The 22,646-nt window shown below is 33.7% G+C and overlaps 1 protein-coding gene across 3 annotated transcripts in view; it reads right to left on the reverse strand.

Annotated features, from left to right (window-relative positions):
* The window catches only part of LOC140750006 (angiotensin-converting enzyme), a 45,084-nt gene that overhangs the window by 15,258 nt on the left and 7,180 nt on the right, over nucleotides 1-22,646 (reverse strand). The window contains exon 1 of one of the 3 annotated variants that reach the window (XM_073083290.1): nucleotides 3,470-3,743. The exons of the other annotated variants lie outside the window; for them this stretch is intronic. The gene's annotated coding sequence lies outside the window, so the exon portion shown is untranslated. Of the gene's footprint in view, nucleotides 1-3,469; nucleotides 3,744-22,646 lie in introns of those variants that run through there. 3 annotated transcript variants of the gene reach the window in all.

Here is a 22,646-nt window from a genome sequence, read left to right on the forward strand (position 1 = left end):
TTTGTAAATTGTTTTTCTACAACTTATAGCTTCTAATATCGAAGTGCCATTTTATATGCTCATAATTATGTTCATTAAAAATAAAAAAAATGCATAAGTCCTAGGCGAGACTTTAACTTGAAAGGACTTATCAATGATAAAAAAAAATTATCCCGAAAATATGAAATGATATTTTAAAATTTAATTACCTATTGCATATCATGCACATAATTTTCATATTACACAAATAAATATGAATATTTTTTTGCAATTATACATTCCATTTATACTACAGTTATAGTTTATTTTATAATTCATAAAATATAGATAAAAGAGAACTACAAATAAAGGAACATTATTGACGAAATACATTGAATACATGTCGACATCTCCTCAAATTTATGTTATCTCTTATCATAGACATGTTGTACAAGTATTTCTAGGTTAAATCTCTAAAACAAGTGTTTATTTCTTCCACTGATTTACCAGTAGATTCGATTTCATTTCTTATTTTCTTTGATCAACAATAAAAATAAATCTTTTACTTTTTACGTCAATTCTGCGAAAAATATAAAAATAGTAAACAGTGTATGTGTAAAAAATCTTTATAATTTTATAACAATTGTATAATTACCTCAGTCGTTAATAGTGCAGTGGTCGATTTTTGCCTATACTTTTTATTCATCAGAATAAATTAAAATTAACCGCAACACGTTAACAAAAACTCTTCATTATATTTAAAATTAAAGAAAGTTTGCACCAAATAACACAAGTGTTTTGTCAAATTACACATCAAATAATATTTATTTGTAAACGACGTAAAAGCGTTTTAGTCAACTATGTAATTTGTTGATCTGAATGTTACATTTACCTAATCAACAAAACAGAATTAATTTGCAAACAATGGTAAACGCCCGCGGATGAATCAACAATTTGAAATAAGCAAAATAAAGAACACTTAATCACAAAAGTGAAACCAAAACCGCCTATCATTTTGCAGGTCATTGTTCTAACATTGGGTCCAATATTGGTTCAAATGTTGGACATACCACCCTTACTTAATTTACATTCAAGCCGGTATTGACTTGCGGGATCGACTGTCACCGCATGCTTAAGTTACCGTCGCTTACAGAAGTGTTAAAGTATTCATTTTTAAGGTATATCATATTATAGGTATTTATAAAATATCTCAAATTCTTAATCATTTTCTTTTCTTTATTCTATCGAATATTATATTTATATACAAGTCTTAATTTCACTGTTTCAAACAAGCATATAAGCTTTAAATTATATTAACATTCAAACTTTCGAAGAACCCGTTTTGATTAGAAAAAAGAAAAACTATTTTGTAAATATTTAAAGCACAAGAAATGCAAATTTACGATAATACTAAATCAAGGAAAATGGCTAGAAAACCGCACATTTATGGGATTTCCCCGAATCATAATAAATATTCAACTAAATGACCTGTTATTTCAATAATATATGCATCATTACATAAATAGCTTGTGATGACTTAGATAATAAATATGTTGTTAAGTTACCATATGAACAGTAAAGTATCAGTTGTTCATAGTACAATACCTATGTAATACGTTAATTTTATAAACAATGCCTAATACACGTTACTTTATCCTGTTATTTTCTATTACTGGTAAGAAAAAAATAGTAGATGTTCCGTTCAAAACATCCGTATCTAAAATACGATCCCTTTTTTGATTGGATTTCTAAAAATGTTAATATATTTTAATGTAATTGCGAATATTTTTTATGTCTTAAAAAATATTTACTTACATGTAATTTTAATATTTTACGGGTAGGCAGGATACGCGGTTTTAATTGTTTAATTACCGATATTTTGACCCACTTACTTTGATTGTGTTCACGAAATTGCAGTGGTAGGGAGAACCGTTGAAAAGTACTAGTGGTAGCTCATTCCATTTACCCTACGTCTAGTTAGTTAATCTTTTATAGGTTTTATGTCACATGTCCCTGTAGTTCCGGGACTAGAATAGGGCTACAGCCTGCCTGTCGTAAGAGGTGACTAAAAGGGGGCTTCCGGGGTTGCCGGCGGCAAGAGTGGGAGCTCAAACCATCCGGCAAGCAACCCCGGGAAGGACGGCGGCATGTGTGATCGCATGCCGTCGTAAACACCAGGTGTGCGGGAGGAGCGTAAAGTGCTCCCCCCAGGGCAAAACCCGAATGGGGCATCGCGCTCGAAGGACTCCGGTTATGTTCCATCGGAAATCTCGGAGTTCTCCACCAAGCGCTGAGGACGACCACCGTGGGTTAGTGCGGTAAAATCCCACATAAACCGGCGTCGCTCCCACGTCGTCGGGAACCTTTTGAAGGTTTCCCCCGCGAAAAAAAAATGGTTTCATGTCACAACACAAGTTTCTTTACGCACAGAACTTTGCGCTATTTGCGATTTATTTAAATTATTCAGAACTTTTGTAGCCGAGTGTCCGTGTGTACGTGGGCGTGATTGTTGAGTCATCGGCTGCAGGTAGACAACGGTATTGGGTGTCCACCGCTCCACGACTACCGAGAAACGGCTAATACGCTAATGCGTATATCCCTTTTACTAATCTTTAGCTGGAAACGAGTCCTGTAATCCGTTTTAAGTCATTAGTGCACATTCACGTATTCTTTTTGAGGTATTTTAACGTCTAACTATCTTTTTAATATTTAACCTATTGTTTAACAAGTGATAAAGGAGATTAGAATCGTTGTGGTTTGACTCGTGCCAACACTTATTGCCTCTTATAACAGACATTTTTAAAGAATTTATGAAATAGTCCATTGTTTAAAACTATTTAAGCTAGTAAAACGCTTAGTTATAATTCGATTTAACTTTTCAGCTTCATAGAAACTTGTGGCGTTTTTGGCTTAAAGAGTAAACAGATCCTTTCTAAAATTGTTAAAAGGTAGGAGTTTCTAATATAGTTTCGTTAATTTTCGGAGGAACTAATATGGAATTCTATAGTAACAATTAAAATGTCTACTATTATTGAGGAATTCGTAATTTAAATGCAAATAAAAACTAAACTGTAATGAAAAACTTAACTAATTAATTAATTAATTATTACTGTATTGTCTTTGCTTAAATCTCATGATACTTACGTCTAAAATACGCTAATTACGTCATACGTTTCAATGGATTTGATGAATATGCCGAAAATTACATAATTATGTTGATACATATAAATAATAATAGTAATTACCTTCATCGATTGAAATACGTAATTCCTGTCCAGCTTTCATTAAGTAAATTGTAATTGTAATTTATTCGGGATTCACACTTTATTCACATATGGATGAGTGTTTTAAAGGATGTAGCAAGATAAAAGGCTTAATCTCTAGGAATGGGAAATGCATCTGTTCTTTTATGAAGAATAAGTTTTACGCTTTATAACCAATAGAAATTATGATGTTTTTACTTACAACTTCTAATTCAAAATGATCAGTTTTATAAGTAAAATCTTCTTACCTTTAAAACTTTTATTTATTAAGTACACTTTTCTTCGCGACTGTATTAGAGCCGCGATGACATACTTTCTCAAAAAATAAAATAATAAACACAAATACTACATAACACTAAAGTTTCATAAAATTTATGTCACCGTACACATTTAACACTGAAATGCAGTTAATATTTTGATCACAATCATAATTCAAGTTACTTAACCCTTCAACGGTCACTATTTGAATATCCTAGAGAATTATTTGTAATGAATGTTTATTTGCTGGTAAACGCGTCAGGTCAAACACGAGAAGGTAAGGTAACTAAAGCTAACTAACGGCGCAGATAGGAAGTTAGGTGTACACCGCGCGGCGAATTAGAGAGCGATTTAGAAGGAACGTGGTCAAGTAGGTATGTGTGGACATAGTTTTGAATATTTGTCAGGAAGCTTTAAAAATATGTGTGTGCGGATATATAGTACACGGTAATGTTTATTAGTTTAAAACGTAGTTTAAAGCTTTGTATCGACACAAGTAGAAGTTAAGTTAATCAAGCAGTCACTTAAGCCCGTTAATAATCAATCTACTCAATTTATGCCTCCTAAACATTAGGTTACAAAGTGTAATAGGATCATTAGATAGATTGATTATTAATAACGGCCGTTAATGGAGCAGCTGCTGTTGTTTAAAGTTTGCCAAAATGGCGGAGCCATTGGTGTCATTTATTTTAATACTTTGATACTTTCATGCTCACAGCTTTTAAGTAATTCTTAGTTCACAAATGTTCTTAGGAACCAATTTTACTATATTTTTCACAGACAAGTATGTTCTTGTGATATTTTTATTAGTCTTTACTTCTCCCTTTGCGGAAAAAAATAGTACTTTTAATTATTTATTAGATAATAAAAGCAATATAATTTATTTTAACTAAAATTTTAACACAACGCACTCGAATTTAGAGCACGTATGTTACAATAATGTCAAGTAAGTCCCACGGCTTACCAGACGTCAATTACAGTCTTTTAACATTTAATGATTGGTCATTTCCCTAAATAACCATTTTATGTAACATTATCAACATAAAGTCAATCTTATGTTTAGTACATTACAATTCACGTTTACCTCCCAAATCCAAGATATCATTTATTTTTCCTAGACCTACAGTGCACTTATAAATTGTCAGTTACATATTCAATAGGATTTGATGCTGTAGTATAATGAATAAACATCCCAATGTTTTAGTCCCAACTAATTCCAATGTTACTTGGTTTGCTGATTACCCAAATTCAAAACTGTCTTATAAATTCAATACTTCCATTACCGGAGGCACAAACGTCTGTTTCTGTTATATGAAAGGAGCTATAAGCGCTTCAAATCTTCAAACCGGAGTTATTTACCGAAGTCTAAAAGCGATAGTAGCAATTTAAAATTTGATAGACTGCGTGCTTGTTTACTGTCTCTATTTCATGGACAAAAAAAAATATGGGGCTATAGAGTGTTTATGTCAAATGTCAAGAGTTCAAAAAAGAACATAGGGTTCCTTTTACCCCGGAATAAAGCATCGTCTCGAAGGATAGATACTTCTGACCGCGAGCAAAGCCGCAGGTAAAAGCTGGTTTAGTAATAAATACAACATTAAATTTACATCTAGAAGTATATTGATGCAGATTATAAAGGAATTCTAGTTTATGTAGTAAGCACTAAGCAGCCCAGGTAAGCAGCAGGTGAGACCCGTTTATACGAAAACCGGTTATCGGCGCCGAACTCTGCATTCTTCAGCTAGAAAACAAAAAATCTCGCAGCAGATTATAGTACCTACTGAATTATTCATAGATTTCTTCTATAATTGAAGGGGCAAGGGAGTATCAACCCACCTGATGGTAAATGATCACTGCCGTTCATAAACAATACTTGCTCCTTTTGATATCGTTGCTAAAATAAAAAATAAAGGTCCTCGAAACTCTGACTAATCAATTTCTTAAGCTGTACTTGAGTATACTATTAGCTTTCAAATCGTTGATTCGTCAAACGAGTTAGAAAATGATCTTTTATATTTGAGAAGTTGCTAACGAGTTTGCAATCCATCTGATGGTAAGCTATTTCTGCCGCCTTCGGTCATTTAAAATTAAACGTTTAGAGGGCTAAAGTCATGCCTGAGGTAGGACGCAGATGCGTTATTATGACTGAGAACTATGTATATAATCATGCCTCCCCTTCAAACCAGAAAACCGAACGATTAACACTATCAAATTTAATCAAAAATACTTTTGTCGGACGTGGCTTCGGAGTCGAAGGCACCTGAAGGGTTGCATCATCTTTGCGGATATCCATGAATGTTGAAGACAATGCCTGGATTTTCTTTCGAAAGTATTCTGTATGCAACTTAGTAAACGTAGCAAATAACTAGGGTACAACACTATTCATTAATATTACGGATGCTTTCAATTCTCGTTATTCAAAAATGAAAGCGAGTGTGTTGCATAACTCAAAATTATACATGGTTTACGACCATTATCCAAATGGGTTTATCTAGAAATGTATCTAGCGGAATTCACGGCCTTATTGCATACTAATATCGCATATCTGTGCATCTCACGCATGCTCTATTGAGGTCATTATGCGGAGCTGCATACAATATTACGATCAAGTTATAAACAAACCTTAAGTAGTGCTTCTTTTGTTGCTCATAATCAACGATTAACGTTAAGGGTGGGTTGCATCATGTAACATTATCATTTACAGAAGCCTTACCAACTGTCAAATCCTTGGTTAAAAAATAATTAGTTGCACCATTTTAGTTAAGGTTGAAATTACGTCATAACTAATACTTAACTTTAACCGCTCGAATTCGATCGGTTAAAGTACTGTATTTGTCAACTGTTCTCTATCTGTCAACATCCACTAAAAATTGCGGTGACAGCGACACAAATGACGATAATGACAAATCAATTGATGCAACACAGAATTTTTACATTCCATCGCTACCGTTAAACTTACTGTTATATTTAACTTTAACGCAAACTTTAACCAGGCTTTCGGTGCAACCCACCCTGTCTTTTATAAAAAACAAAAGACGTTGTTTCTATTATGAAGACAGTTACTATAACAATAATACTATAACGGTTCCGGGTTCGATTCCCGATATATTAAAAAGTAAATACTCTGTAGAAAATTCAACTGTCTAACTATTACATGTATATTTTAAGAGCCCTGTAACAGACAGACAACGGAGACTCCGTAATAGGGTTTTGGCAATATGGTAAGTGGCTATTGCCGCCCATGGACATCTGTAATCAACCCCAGATAGGATTAGATATTCCTACCTGAGGTCGGCCACAGATGCGCCGCTACCCCTGATGACTAAGCTGGAACGCCTCGGAAAAGTCTGTCGCCTAACATTGCTGTTATTAGGTAGAAATAACACCCTCCATACAGGCTATCTAAGTGAGGTAGTCATAAGGGTAGAAAGTTTTAATAATATTATTTACTTATATGCCTACATAATAAATACTATTATTATCAAACTAAGTACCCACTTAAAAAACTGCAAATACTAACAAATTTATTCGTCTCTATACTAAAATCACTAGTAGGATGCACATAAGCAAAACCGCGCGCAAGAACTTGTTTAAAAAAGCTAATAAACATTACATTACATTCACTTATTGGCGTTTTAAATCATTAGCGAATTCGGTTTAATGAACTTGAGTCTAACATACACTTGGGGTGACTGGCCGGCCGGGGTCAATGCACGCTGGTATGGGATCTTATTTCGTATTGATAGGGTCTTATATCTATATATAAATATCTATACATAAATGGGTTATGCGATACTTTATAATGATGAATATTCATAAAAATTAATTGTAAATATATAACAATCATAATAAAAAGCAGTGATAGCCTATTGGTTAAGAAACTCGGCATCTCGATCGAGAGGTCCGAGGTCCAAATCCCACCTCTGATCTTTCGAATTTATGTGCGTATTAGAAATTAATTATCACTTGCTAAAACGGTGAAGGAAAACATCGTGAGGAAACCTGCATACCTGAGAGATTTATAAAAAAAAAATCAAAGGAACTCTACCAATACGCACTTGGCCTATCCTTCTCATTCTGAGAGAAGACCCGTGCCCAGGAATGGGACAATAATAGGTTGCTGATGATGATGATTATGAACAATCATAATATGCAACCCTTTTTATTCCTGAAGCTACTAATCTATGCCTGAAGTATACTACACTCAATGACTACCACAGTCTGTGTTCCAATACGACGCGTAATCCTAAAAGTATTGAGGTTTATGTCTCTTGAATAAAATAGTTTGCAAAATTTGGAACAAGTGGCTAGACTTCGCTTGAAATTAAAAATAATATAACCTATCTTCGATTGCTTCAACCATAGATATATGATAGCGAAAAAATCTTATCCTACGGTCTCTATTATAATGATACTAGCTGGCCCGGCAAACGTTGTGTTGTCATATAAATAAAAAAATGTTAAGGGTGAACAACCCTTATCACTTAGGGGTATGAAAAAAGATAGTAGCCGATTCTCAGACCTTCTGAATATGCACATAAAATTTGGTAAAAATCGGTAAAGCCGTTTCGGAGGAGTACGGTAACTAACATTGTGACACGAGAATTTTATATATAAGATGAGTACAGGATACAAATACCCATAGGTCCCCCTATATTCATATATGTACCTAATATCAAAATATTTGATTTAGTTCTGATGTTATATGCCCTATTACCTAAACGTTTAAAAAATACGCCTAATATTTACATATAAATAACAATATCGCCATATTTACATATAAATAATATTATCGCTATTTCAACGTTATTTTGTAGGTAATACTGCCATCTATCAGAGATACGCGAATTCACTTGGTCTGATACCAAACAACTTTGTACTGAAACGTTACAAACTATAAGCTAACGCATAAAATATCATGAAAAATATTGATATTACGTATTTTGGACCTTAAACTTTACTTATAACGCGCTTAATACATTTTAAAAATCGACAATATTAGAGTTGCAATATTTGAAACAAAACAATTTCTTTTCATAGTAACGTAGCGACATCTGTTTACAAGTTGCTTAAACTATAATTACTGCTCTATTAGACAGATGGCGCAGTCTGTATGCAAATGTAAATTATTGTACAGTCCAAGAAGCATTAAAAAAATGTAAGTCCACCTGGATAAATTGGTTTCCTTATTCTTTACACAACCTATGTGTAGGTAGTATCGTTGCAACTGCAATAAGGAAAACATAAAATCCAAACAAGTTCGTTTTCTGTACGATTTCCATTGATTACACTTACACACAAGTCCGCAGACGATATATTTTTAAAACCAGTTTTTGTATTTTTTATCATTAATACTCTATAGTATTATATTATAGTATTAGTATTGTTATTGATACGACGCAAAATGGGCGCAAATTAGCAAACATAGTTCATAGAATGACAATTATTATTACTGAAAGGGGTATGCGGCAACCAAAATATAAAAGTAGCTCTAGCTCAATAGATTTTAAAGACCAACAGTGACCAGAACCCAGATCAGAATTTAATATGAATGATTCATCCAGTGGACCTTAATAACGTTCATGTTTTTAATATTAACCTTTGATCCGCATAACGCCCCCTTAGAGACGATTAGCTTCAAACCTTATATTTTTTTTGTTACAATTTGCACCGCAATATCATGGGCTTAAAGATTAGACACGAAGATTTGTTTTTCCCACGCTTTTATTAGCTTGAGCTGTATATATGTAACAGAATCTTAGAACTCGATTTTTACCCACTTTGAACGGTTCGATTAATTTAAAATTTTGAACAATTACCAAAAATCGATGACAATACACGATTTTAATAATTTTATCCCATTCTCCTCATCAGGATCGTCAGGAATCAGGAATAACGATTTTCCTTGTGGGATTTTAGCGTGGTTTTTAGTTTTTAAACTATAATTATTTGCATTTACAAGTCACATTACATAACCATGGGTGTAAAGCGTATGTGTATCATTACAATATTTACGACAATCATCGTCATTAGCGCGGTAATGCGCCCGGAGCGTAATCGTTATCATCACGACATACTCGTAGTTATGGGGAAATTAAGCCGTTTGTAAACATCGTTTAATATAGCTTAGACCTAGCGATTATATGCAAGAACCTTGTATCTTCTCCTTGCCCTATGGGGGAAGTTGGCAAATGATCTAGTCTAGGTAGGTCGTAGGTATTCTCTTTACTAGGAAAAAATAATTGGCCAAGTGTGAGTCGAACTGGCACAAGATTTTTTTATTTTTTTATTTTTAGTATTTGTTATTATAGCCATTTACTTCAAATGCATTGTGAAAATTTAAACTGTCTAGAATTACCGTTTAATAGATAAAGCGAAAAACGTCGAACACTAGCAGTTTCTTATATCCCTATTCATTTTCTGACTATTTTCATTTTCAGTATTTGTTGTTTTAGCGGCTACCGTTATACTTATAAGTACATAATTTGTAAAAAAATTAAGTGTTTATGTATTAGGTTTTAAGAGATAGAGCTCTGTGACAGACAGACAGACGGACAGCCAGCGGAGGCTTAGTAGTAGGGTTCCGTTTTTACCCTTTGGACGTACAAGGGTAAAAAAGGGTACAAATAGGGTTCCGTAGAAGCCTACAAAATAACAAAGGACTAGTGCGTAACTTTCATGTGTTTTAGTCATGCATCCTTGACCTACTCGGCGGGGACAATGACAGCGATAAGTAACCAGTTAACATCACTCAAATACTAGGTCAGTCAGCTAATAGGTAACTGACATGCAGTGTCCTTGAATTTTAATATCATCGAGTAAAAATTAATTATCACTTGTTAAAACGGTGAAGGAAAACATCGTGAGGAATCTTGCATACCAGAGAGATATATAAAAAAAATAATCTCAAAGGTATGTGAAGTCTACCAATACGCACTTGGCCAGCGCGGTGGACTATGGCCTAAACCTTCTCATTGTGAGAGGAGACCCGTGCCCAGCAGTGAGACAGTAATGGGTTGGTGATGATGATGAAGGGGTCGTCCTTTAATTATGTGAAGCGTTTAGGGAGGAGAGGGTAAAGCCAAATCTCATCTAATCTTACTTTGGGAAGAGGGAAGTCTCGGCAAATACCACGTTATTTTATTCCACAGGAAACAGGAAAATTGCGAGAAAAAAGTGTTGAATTAAATAAAGCATGTTACTTCATTAAAATATGATGAAAACTTATTATTATTATTTTAACCAAAAACCTTGTTTGAAATATATGCATCCTTTCGTCCTGAAAAAGTTAAGTTAGCTTCACTACTATTGTTAGGCAATACGCATTGCTATACTACTGCTGTAGTACAACTGCATTCCGACCACACAACTCCGTCACACATTACTCAAGTACCGCATGCACTACTAATGGAACTGAAACTATGAGCACTTTTATAGAAATCGCAGTGCAAAGAAAAAATAACATTTTTCCATGAAAGGCTTGTGTGTGAGCTACTTAACCCAGAAACGTAGAAGTGTTTTTGCTTTCAGCAAACGCAATTCGAAAATGTTTTTACGCCTACTTAGCGGTGATTAAATAGGTCACGAAGCACGATTACGAGTGCAACGCAATACCTTCTACAACCTTTTTTAGGGTTCCGTACCTAAATGGGTAAAAACTGAAGCCTATTACTAAGTCTCCGCTGTCTGTCCGTCTGACTCAGGGCTCTATCTCTTGAACTGTAAGAGACAGACACTTTTTAGAGAGTATGTATAACGGTGACCGCTATAACAAAAAATACTTAAAATAAAAAAAAAAACTTGAAAATGAAAGAGGGTCATCATAAAAGAAATTGTTATTTTATGGAGTTTTACGCTTTATTTATTGAACTGTTAAAGGTAAGCAGATCCCGACCTGTCTATGTACTATGTCCACTTTTTGGTCACGATTTTTTCCAACACCTAGATAAGCTCTACATTTTAGACTAAAATTTAATTATGCCTCTGTTACTTTTGTGACATAAAATGCTATGTTTAGCAAAACCTTGCCTAAACGCCTCCGTTATTGTACGTTACACACGCCACCTCAGGCACAAGTGGCTTAACAAGACCTTCGTAAGTCCTTACACGAATAAACTTATTACCGTATCCCCGTAAATTTTCCGTTTATAAAACAAAAGACAAAAGCGTTAAAAAGATTAAACAATTTGCTCCATCCTCCTAATCCTACAAAAACAGGAGCGAAAACCAATTAGCCGCGCGTCCCCCGGTGCTGATCGTTTCTCCCCATTGTCCTCAAATGGAGGAAAACGTTCAACAAACAAAAGACAAAGATCTTTCTCTCACTTCTATTTTATATAACTAACAATAGTAGAGCGGAATATCAGATAAGGAATCTTCGAGACTTAGCTTCAAGAAAATATTTTTAAAGATTATAGCCAAGAGAAACTTCATTCTTCAATCTTCAATTCACGTTAAGATGTTGTGGAACGAAAAATGGAACATATTAAAGTATATTATAAAAAGTTGAAATAGTTAAAATATACTATCTATCTATCCACAAAGCGAAGTTAACATTCAACAAATATATGCAAAAGTTGTAGATCGATCTCAAAATTTATTTTTTTTTAGTTTGTATAAGCCTAAGCGCTTACTTTATTCAATATACATTTTTTACGTAGGTAATAAAAATATGAATTCCTTGTAACTTGTAAAAGGGCGCAGTAATTTTTGTCTGCCCATAAAATCTCAATTGGAAAGTCTTGAAGCAAAGCAAACTTGTAACCACAAACACAGGTTACCCTTCGTCAAAAATTCCTCATCCTCATATTTTCTAAGGAAAATTTTAAAACAAATCAAAGAAGCTGTCTTCCATCTTTATTTTATAAAAGACGATGGTCTCGGTTGGGAAAGTTAGTATAAAATGCAAAGTCAAGTTTGTTAAGGATAACTTACTCTTTGTCTGAAAAATAAAGGATTCGCTATTTCACGACTGAACGAGCGCTTTGATAAAAATGATGGAAATTTATGATAAGAAAGATTTAAGTTTGTAAGGTTATGCGGGCAAATAAGAAGTGAAGTTATCTGTGTTATTTTTACAGACTTCTAATGTATTAGAAATGGCAACCGAGAATGCAGTGCACACAATGGCCATGTACATCTTTTGCCCGAAATAAAACAGAAACCATGTGCCTTGGATGTCATAAATACACCAAGGCAAAACTGAGACAGGAAAAGCAATACTACATCTATCATTTTGATTTGTTGGCTTAGAACTGAACTTTGGATTCTTTGCGGCAGATGACCACTGAGATTCAAAGAATGTAGTTGTAGTAAATAATTAGAATAATCTTAGAATAAAATAAAACAATAGAGTGATTTCAAAGGGACGGGTCGCGCTCTCTGTCTGTGTCGAAGTTGGGGAGAATGGGGACGAATCCTCCCTAAAGCTAAAATATCTCTTTGCAAAGATACCAGTGCTTCTAAGACTAATTTAAATGTTTCAACGCTGTTAAAATGCATTTTTAAATTGTATTCTACTAAATGAATGTACAAAAAGCCTACGCATTATTTTGTTCTAAAAGGCTAGTGGGTAACTCATATTAAAAACTTATTAAAAAATGATTAATTCCTTTTAAAGTTTAATACATAAAATAATAATATGCACAATTTAAACGCATCCCACTTCCATATTGTCCAACGCCCATATTTTACACATCATCAATATTGACCATATTTTAAATTGTCACCCACCTACACATCAAAGACCTCGCTCCAATTTTACTTTTAATTAAGCTTCGGTAAAAGTGCCTTTTTATGAAAATTAAGTGGCAAATGTCAGTGCAGTCCACTTGATGTAAGAGTCCACCTGATCCAAGGACGTTCCAAACCACGTTATAATAAAACAATGTTGATGCTGACCGTCCATTCTCTACTATGGCTTGAGCAACGGTTAAGTCGTAGTTAACGCGACTGTTAAAGCTGTTGTCAAACTGTCCAGCAACTATTTAAAAGCTTACATGACAACATGTCTGTCAGTCGCAATCTATTGGTTACTATCGTTTGAGCAACTGGTAGACCTAGCGGTTAAGGAGTGGTTAATAGTTGGGCTCAGCAGCTATAAATTAGCCCTTGTATGTCTCTCGACCGCTCAAACAACAAACGCCCAAGTAGTAACGGCAGAAGGTCCTAGTCTATTCGAAGCAGCAAATGTGCCTGTAATCCTGCTAAGTGGTTACTACCGCCCAAGGACATCTGCACTCGATCCTAAATTGAGGAAGGTACCTATCTGAAATAGGTTTCAAATTCGTTGACTTCCCGAGGACTACGTTGTAATACCTCACATTAGAGAAAACCGTAATTTTTCTGTTATAAGGCGTGGATGAGTCTAAGCGATTTAATAAGTTACATGATTATGTTAAAATGCGTCGCTATCTTATTGTATGCTGATTGAGACCGGTCCGTCAATATTACCTTACAATTAGTTAAAAACGGAAGCAAACGTACTTATTTACAATTATAGTTACTAAATATATGAAATTTTAAGTAATAAAATATACTATACCATAAACTATAAAAGAAGACTCATTTACAAAATATACAAGAAAACTATAAATAAAATAAGCCATCTAAAATTGCCGTGTGAGGCATGGTTCCCAAAACGCTGGCAGCTTTTCCTTGCTGCACGGCAAGACTTTGTGCAAAATAGCCGCCAGCTTTTTGGTCAAACGTACTAAAAAAATAGTATATTAGCGCCGCGCCATTTTAACACTTTACTATGTGCGTAAAACAGTAATTGAATTAGTTCTTGCAGTTAATATAAAGTGGTAGTAATGTGGTAAACATTACTGACAAATTACTGATCGATTAGTCCTCAATAAGGATTCTAAACATTCGTCAAAAGTTTCCCTTTACTATTAAAACGAGTAACCTTATTAATTGCCACAAATAATGGTATGAACCTGAGATTTGAACCTCAAACCGAATTACATATTATGGAGCTTTAACCACCTTATTATTATTAGTAATTAAATCAGCAGCGAATCCCAATTAAAAACAGATCCCGCTCCACAGTCTTAGTATAAAATATGTCGAACTGTCTTCCCCCATTATCCTCCAATAAAGAAAAGTCGTGAAGAAAAACAAACGGACAAAGACCTTGCTCCACTTTCACAACTTAGTGCAATTTGTTATATGCCAATTTATTAATATTAAATTATAACTGAGTTGTTGCAGATATCTTAAAAAATGTGGATAAATGATTTAGATAACCAATTTGATAGTTTGTCAGCTCGAATTCTTTTTGACCATTAAGTCAAGAAATACGTGCAGCCGAATACAGTTGATGTGGACTTCCATCAGGTGGACTGCATGCTCGTTAGCAACTTCAATATTATGAAAAAATATGGTTAATACATAGACTTTGTATACATAGAATCGTAGCATTTATGGGTTAATCTAACAGTTTAAAGTAAGTTTTACTTAAACCTTTATTTATATTGAACTATACCACAGATAAGCTGTAAATCGTTATGAAACTATGTTGAAACACGCTAATCCAATTATGTGGGTAGATAATCCAACAAACTTCCAAAAGCTATAGTTTATACGTTATTTTATCTCCAAACGCATTAGTTATCGTGTTTTCGTTACCAGATATTACCATGTTAAGCCAATTTTCATGTTGTAATAGAGCATTTGATACGGTCAGCAAAAATATCTATACAAAAAATAAAATTGAAGATATTTCTAACACAAAAACATATGTATTTACATAGGGCGCGGCAGCGCCCTGCGAGCGGGCGGTTCCAATCAATGTAAATTCAGACCTTACCTTCATTCATGATCACGTTTTTGCAATTTTATATTGTATTAATATAAATGTTAGTATGTCATCACTAAAATGGGTGAAAAAATTTTTTTAACAAAAAATACAACCGACTTCTATGTCACTACAAAGTAAAAAATAATTGAAATAGATGTTGGTTTAGTACATATTTGTGAAGTCGGCGCTCAATATATTTAGTTGGATAACGATGTAAACAGCGTGTCTAATATGAGCGCCGACTTCAGAAATATGTACTAAACCAACATTTATTTCAATTATTTTTTACTTTGTAGTGACATAGAAGTCGGTTGTATTTTTTGTTAAAAAATTTTTTGTCGTCTGATATATTGTTTTCATCAACAATTTCATTACAGATTACCTATGTTAATAGACTGTAGTAATCCTAGTCACATAATAAAAAATAACCTCACTTATTATATAAATACCAAAAGCCTAAAAACAGATACTTAATCTTTTTTCTGTAGACCGTACTAACAACGGCGCGTAAAAAGCAATTGTAGGAGAAAACAGCGCGGTCGGATTCTTTCATAAGAGCCGGTACGTGTTCAATATGAACATGTTGAAACAACCTGAAGGTTGTTTAGAAACCAGGAATTGTCTAACTATACGCGTAGGAATTAGTTCCGTTAAACACTAATAGATAAATAACTACTCAATATCGATCTTAACTTACGTATATAATTTGCATTCAAAAGTTAAAAAAAATACGTGTGGCACTCGGAGACTGCCGCGGTAAACCTATTGCATAGCATTTTTTATGCTATGAAAACGCTCAGAAGACATAACATTTGGCCGAATGTTACAGTCACATCGCATTGATCCATTTATATTGCTGGTTGTTAATACTTTACGACACTTATTAAATACTTTTCTATTTTATATTTTAGAATGTTCAGTCTTGCTTCGAGTCATGAAATGTCAGCTGATTTTGCAATGTCTTTTATATAATGGAGATATGATAAAATAATAGTGGATAAAGATGTATTAATGTAAATGTTGATGACTATGGAAGAATATATTGTATTTCTGGAATTCCTTCTGAACGTTTTCATAGCTCTATAAAATATACTTCACGCAATTTTAAGATTTCCGCACGGATTATAAAAAAATGTGTATTACTGCCATCTGTGTTCAAGTTGACGAATTAAGGTTATCAAATAAAATAATAAGGAATGTAAAATAATACTTTATTCAATTATATCCATATTTTTCTATTGACAGTCAACAACTCGGTTGCCTGGAGACTTGATATCCAACAAAGGTGTTATTAATTTTCGTTACGGAATTTCTCGATTCGGTCGCCGCGCTCAAAGCCCGCGATAAATGCTATGCAATAGCTTAAAAAACTCTCGACTGTGGAAGGTAATGTTTTTCGGGCGTATGTATTTAGGTGCACTGTACAATTATTACCTATATTAAAAAAAAACAATTTACTATACCTCTGAGGATAAGTATCTCTTTAACACACGCTTCATAACAGAACACACAACAATACAAAACAATCAATTGTAACCGGAGCTAAGTATGTTAAATTATATAATTATCCGACAGCATGAAAAATCCAATAAAATGACATTTTTATACATTAATTTGTTGACAGATCATGGATATTCTTACGGCGTAGGACCAAAGACGACTAAAATGCTGCAATGATAATTTCATTCTTAAACGTGTCTCAGTGGCGCCACCAAAAAACAAATTTAAAAGTAATTTCTTCAAAATAATTAAAAGGTATCAAACAGGTTTAAAGCGTTTTAACGGAAATATATCGTAAATTATATGTATCGTAACAATTAAACACTTGCAATTAACGTAATGCCAACGTAACGCTGCATTGTAAATACGGTAAATGTAATCATTGTTTTGTAACGCACATTATATTAGAATCGAAGATAAGTGAGTGCACATTTACTTGACTTATTTGTGTAGCATGAAGATTTACCTCACCGTGTTTTAATTTTGTTGCGCGATAATTATTATTTGTATTATAAAAAACTGTAGTTTTTAGCCAGAAATTAGACGTCTTTATAAGTACGAGTAGTAATGCACTGATGATTGACTTAAGAATCTCTACATATATTTGAGGCATTTCGGTTACGCGAAGCAATAACACTTCAGAGGGAAATATGTTCGTTTATCGCTTCAGTGATATATAAAATTTATTGTATTGAACTAATTATACAAATACAAGTAAATCGAAAATCACCGATATACGAGTACAAAGATAAGGAATTGTTATTCTGTGTTTCTTTTTCTTTTTTTTAGTATCCACGTGGAATAAATAAAAATGTAAATCACGATAATATACTTATCACACATTCAGCTATAACCATGTAAAGACTGTTTTATAACGACACAGACAAGATTCATAGATATGGCTAAACAATAAGGCTTATGTACACTTTCTTACGCCAATCTGTTTGATAGATATGCAAATATTGTCTGAACATCTGTCAACATCGCACACTGCATTTACTCTGGGGAACTGAGAAAACTTGTCCAACTCATAGATTAACTAACCAAATAGACTACTAATTGAAAACTGGTGGTAGAATTTGTATCCTAAAAGAAAGTGTAATTTTTTTCTAAGGATCCTGTAGAACCTCATACAGGGTTGCTGGGCTTAGCGGTTACTACCTATACTTGTTATAGTTCTGGTTACTACCTATATAAGTTTTTAATCCCCCAGCTAAGCAAGGAACAGAATAATTGTGAATTTTTCTTCAGAATTTGAGTATTTTCTTCATAAGTGTAGTAGAACTGAAAATCTGAGACTTTGATTTATAATACGGCATACAGTCTACGACACAGAATAGCTTTTGTCCCATTAACCTTATTCAATCTAATAACGTAAATAACATTACCCAATAACTTAGTAAACTTGACACATTCGTGATAGTAATTGCCCTTGTTGTATTCAAAATTACCCGTGATTAATTCGCCGAATTTTCCCCTCTGAATTTAATATATCAACCCTTAACTAATGACATTCATGACACGTCAAAAGTTACGATAATATGCTTCGTTTTCTTGAAATTGAATTTTCTTTTCGTGTGCCTCTGCCCGCGTGTAAATAATATTTATTGGTTAAAAAAAAATGGTTTCGTGTATCTCGCGGCAGATATTCATCAACATTAATTTAGTATTAGTGTATGTAGTATTATTATGAATCTGGGTGACAGCAGGTCTTTGATCATGAATAAGCAACATATAATTTTTCATCGTTAATAACAGGAATCCGCAGCGTATGCAGATACCACGGTTATGAAAATTGACAACTTTTTATATTTTTATTTATTTATTTATTTACTCTTTATTGACCATGTCAAAAACAATGTGGTGCAAAAGACGGACTTAATGATAAATAGCATTTCGTCCTAGTCAACCTTAGGTATGTGCAGAAAAATTAAAGGCGGTACAACTATACTAAAAATAATAATAATAATAAATAGGAAATAACATAAAATGATAAAAAAGGGGAGAAAGGAGAACATCAATGAGAGAAAGAAAGAGAGAAAAATAAAGAAATAAGATAAAAATAGATAAGAAGTAAATACATTTAAAATAAATTACTACATAAAAATGGAGAAAAATGGTGTAAACACCATATCTAATGATGAACTAAATTACAATAGTGAGCAAAGACATTATTTTTAAAGGTGTATTTTTAAAAGTATATTAAAAATTAGAAACACAAAATCTACATTTCTCAAACAAACTGGCGTAAACTTTATTAAATTTAATTTATTAATTAATGTTCAATAAAATTATTGTTCACACGTAAAATTAAAAATCTGCTACACAAATCATTGTTATCTCAAGTAAGTTTAAAGTCATGATTTATAATAATCCATTTAAAGTAGGCCAGCGGCATTTTAAGCCCGCCCTAGTAAGATTAACAGAGATCGCGTGTTTGTTTAATTGGCCCTAATGCAAACCTCCACGTCTCCGACCTGATTGCTGTTTACAGTTCCAGGAAATTGTGGAGGGAAATTTACAATTAGATTACTTCACATAATGAGTGTTTGCTACGGAAAGAGGCTTTCAGAAGGAAATTCGAGCGTTTGTGGGGCAATCAGCTACGGAATTAGGGGAGGAAAAGCTGTGAATTTGATTCGGCTATAAATTTAAGACTGTAGGTTTATGCAAGAAATCAGTGTCTATATAAAAATAATTAAAATTAAAGTATATACGGACCTTGCAACAAAAAAAAACAAATTATTAAAATTTTTGCATGTCTGTTCCGGCTAATGAACGAAACGATTAGGTGGATGTAACTTAGGTCGAAAATATTAAAACCCCTGAAATCTTCAGAATATTTACATATTTTAACGCGGGTGAAACCGCGGGACACAGCTCGTATCGAACAAGATTAGTTGAGATTGTAGCTTCGGACTGATTGTATGAGCCAATGATTCTGCGTAGATCTGTCGTAGACGTCTTTACATAAGATAATTTAACGAATGTATTGACGAAACGAGAAATTATGTGCCAACGTCATACAGCGCCCCCGTGGACGGTACTACGGTACGGTCGGAACTAAAATTTTGTACGGGCGAAAACACAAACGGTCACCGTTTTCGAGCAAACGTAAAATCTCATACTGACCCTCAGTATCAGTGTTGCCGGCCGCTGCTAAAGACCGCGGTCTTTCATCGGTACCTAACGACCATCGGCGATCGGTGATGATAAGTCCAATGTTTCCTTACTTACAAAAATTAGGTAAGTAAAAATATGTTACGTCTCCTAAGCTTGCTTGTATTGAAAAATTCAGCATACTATTGAAATACCAATAAGTAGCTTATCCAATCTAATGAACTATGAAACTCTAGCAAAAACAACTGAATCCGACTGCTTAACCTTCCTGAACGTAGGAGCATATTACTTTATCTCTTCTAGTTGCAAAACCGTTCCCTTTTCAAATGCGGGCCCTATCACCCGCCGATCCCGGGTGTATCTGAATTGATAGCGTCCCTTCCCGGGTAACCATTTACAGTCACGAGAGATAAGCTTGGAGGAGAATGGTTCACATTGACTTGGGTTTCTTATTTTGATTTACTTTTTGACATGATTTACTTTCCTCTTGAGAAAATACAAGAAAATACGAGTAAGAACTCTACAACGATGAAAACAAAAGCAAAAACAGATTTTTTATGAAGGCGGTTAATTAACAGAACTTGAAATAAATATTAAAACAGATGGATAAAACTATATATATTTTTTACAGATATTTATAAAATTGTATTGTTGGACTTGATGGCTATGTACTGACAAGGCCTTACAAGTATTGTTAGTGTTGGACAGATGGAAAACAACGTTTACAGTTGGTCAGACAGCGCTATTAATGGTTTTTAAAATTTTCGCTTTTTTGGACAGATGTCAAATACTGTTTAAAGTTCTGTTTTTATTTTCGTTACTGTTACAGTGAATATTACCTCCCATTGGTAACATTCATTGTCATTTGTACCAGAAAAAGCCTCTCGTACTTTTTCAAACGTCCATCATAGTGATCCTAATTCCCGACCCTTTTAAAGTGGCCCATATAACACATCGATCCCCCGTCTTATTCAATTGACACCGCGTCCCTTTAAATTGGGTGCGTAAACGTAACGAAATACAAGTAGGGATATGGATGGTACCGAGAAAATAGGTAACGTATTGATCTTATCCATATAACATTTATGGGTTGAAGTAAAGTGATTGTTTTTTATAAAATAATAGTGATAATTTAGCATATGGTCCATCTGATGGTCGGTGCTCACTGTTGCCCGGGGCCATCCAGGAATCAGAGGTAATATAATTATAGAAAAAAGGTGTTCTTCCTGAAGTCATTAAAAGATTAATTGTCGCCTTATATGTAAGTCTGCTGACATCCACCGAAATACTAGTCTTTAGAAATAAATATATCATGTCATATCTATCTCACTGGTCGAACTTCGCAACTTTTTCCATGTTTCGGATTAAACAAAAGATCTAGACTGCGTTTTTAACAAAGGTTTTAATTTATTAAGAAAACCAAAGTAGAATATAACTTATATTACACTCACACAACTACGAATATGTCGTCAGATTTATAGTTGGAACTCATTATATTATTAACTCTAAATCGCCCAGCAACCCACGCCACGTCTGCTTGTAACCAAGTTCCTGCGAGCATTGCCTAAGTCAGTCTATTCGAATATGCCTAATCCTTACTTCCTTACTAATAATTTAAATCCTAAAGTAATTATGTCTGTCTGTCTGGTTGTCTCTTCTTCACGGCTAAACCACTGAACCGATTTTAATGAAATTTTGTACAAAGATAGTCTAAGACCCGAGAAAGGACATAGGATAGTTTTTATCCCGGAAATCTCACGGGAACTAGGGATGGCGATCTAAGATCGATTAATCGGAGAATCGATCTTTTGGACCCAAAACATCGATTATTTTAATCGATATTAGAAGGGGCTGAATCGTAAACTATGCATTTGATCAAGTGATGATCTTGAGCAAAGTTGAAGGTACGAATTTACAGTTTTATGTATGTTAGTATGTTATATTATTTTCTTTTAAACGCGGGCGATTAATAACTAGTAAGTTATATAGCCATTTATTTCGCTATTTCTTCCCCATAAAGAACACATTATGAAGAAATAGTAGTTTAAAAAAATTACCAACAACAATCCATTACTGTCCCACAGCTGCGCATGGGTCACCTCTAAGAATGAGAAGGATTAGGCCATAGACATCGCGCTGACCAAGTACAAATTGGTAGACTTCACATACCTTTAAAAACGTTTTTTTTTTAAGATTTCTCAGGTATGCAGTTTTTCCTCACGATGTTTTCTTTCACCGTTTCAGCAAGTAATAATTAATTTCTAATACGCACATAACTTTAAAAAATCAGCCTACGTTTTGAACCTCGGACTCCTCGATCAAGAGGCCGCGTTTCTTAATCACTAGACTCTCACTGCTTTTTTCTAGAAATTATTCTGTAGAAAATCTTCTGTAAATAAATTATTTTGTTTAAAATTTTGTTCCATATTTATGTTACTTATTTACTTTTTACAGTAACAGTTTGAGACCTTGCCAGTATTGCAATATCTTGTACGTGTACGGCTTGTGACTTATAAACCAGCAATAGTAACATAAAATAATTTTAAATTACAAAATATCTATTATATGAAGTAAATCGAATGCCTTTAAACCTAGTTGTATATTTTATTATGTGGCATTGAATTAAACTTCATGAGTATAGATTACTACTATACTGGTACAGAGTTGTCGTTAAAGGTTGTCAAAGATATGCTATGAAAATCGTGACTTAATTTTTTTTTTTTTAGTATTCTTACACTGGAAAT

Source organism: Epargyreus clarus, unplaced genomic scaffold, assembly GCF_041222505.1.
Source record: "Epargyreus clarus isolate Ecla_fem2 unplaced genomic scaffold, WU_Ecla_fem_2.2 ptg000019l, whole genome shotgun sequence".
Taxonomy (NCBI): Eukaryota; Metazoa; Arthropoda; class Insecta; order Lepidoptera; family Hesperiidae; genus Epargyreus; species Epargyreus clarus.